Source organism: Colobus angolensis, unplaced genomic scaffold, assembly GCF_000951035.1.
Source record: "Colobus angolensis palliatus isolate OR3802 unplaced genomic scaffold, Cang.pa_1.0 Scaffold5, whole genome shotgun sequence".
Classification (NCBI taxonomy): domain Eukaryota; kingdom Metazoa; phylum Chordata; class Mammalia; order Primates; family Cercopithecidae; genus Colobus; species Colobus angolensis.
Window position 1 is genome coordinate 26458039 of NW_012118487.1, and position 1358 is coordinate 26459396.

The window sequence follows — 1358 nt, forward strand, 5'->3', positions numbered from 1 at the left end:
TTTTTTTTTTTTTTTTGTATTTTTAGTAGAGACGGGGTTTCACCATGTTAGCCACGATAGTCTCGAGCTCCTGACCCTCGAGCTCCTGACCTCCTGATCCACCTGCCTGGGCCTCCCAAAGTGATGGCCTGGCCCCACCCGCTTTTAAACTACTTCTGCTCTTCAATTTCTGTCCTTTCAGAACTATTAACAAAGAGTACCCAAAATATCAACATTTGATCTTATAAAGTATAATTTATCATTTTATCTTTATTAATAAACATTATCTTCAAACATTAATTATTCTGTAGGGTAATTGTTATAAGTTGAGCAAGAGTGAATATATTGATAAGTTACTAACACATAGCATGTTAATTTTATAGCATTTTTAAAAGTTGCTTGCTGATAGAAATATTTTTAATTCGTCTATTTCGGTGCAAATCAGCCATATGCCATGCAGTTTTCCACTTTAAAGCAAGTAAACACCTAACTGGGAGTGTGTGTATGTGTGTGTGTGTATGTGTGTGTTTTAATTTGAGTATACAAAAGTGAAAATACATCTAGGGACATTGGAGGATGAAGTTTTAAAATTCAAACATATCCCATTAGTATTTTGGAATGCATATTAAATCTAGAACCATGATAGTGAGTTACATAAAAATTATTATAATATAGGATTCCTGTATCAATTTGTAGAATGACTATGAATCACAGGATCTCACATCTCTTACAGCATTCAAATAGATAAAAACACAGACTACCAATCTTGGTAAGGAGAAATCAAAGAAACACAAAGTCAATGGACCTTCACTCTGGAGATGCTGCAAGATCAAGTAAATTAGGATATGTACTTATATACAAACTCTCAATAATGTAATACTGAGCTCAAATAAATATACATATACATACACATGTATATGCATTAAAATCACTTCCCTGATATATTTCACAATTACTAAAATATATTTTAAATCAATTACAAACACAAATTCAACAAAGGGAAACTATAGAAATCAGTCTCAGTTCATCGGAATAAACTGAGAAAAATTTCAATTACTTAACAAGTAATATATATGTGAACAGATATATAAGCATGTATATCTAAAAAATATTAACAAATGTCACTTTAAAGATGAAATCAAATTGAGATCTGTACAATCTGCAGATTCTTTAAATAACGAAAATGCTAATACTATGCTGCAAAAATAATACAGAGATTCTTACATGGCTTAGAAAGAACAAAGCTGCAAAGAAAGCCATGCCCTTCCCCATACACACACACTCTAGCAGGAAAAGCTGGAAAATCCACAAAATCATATTGTTACTTGAGCCTCTTTAGACAGGTGGGGTTACAAGTTCACCAGGTAAACTCATTTCCA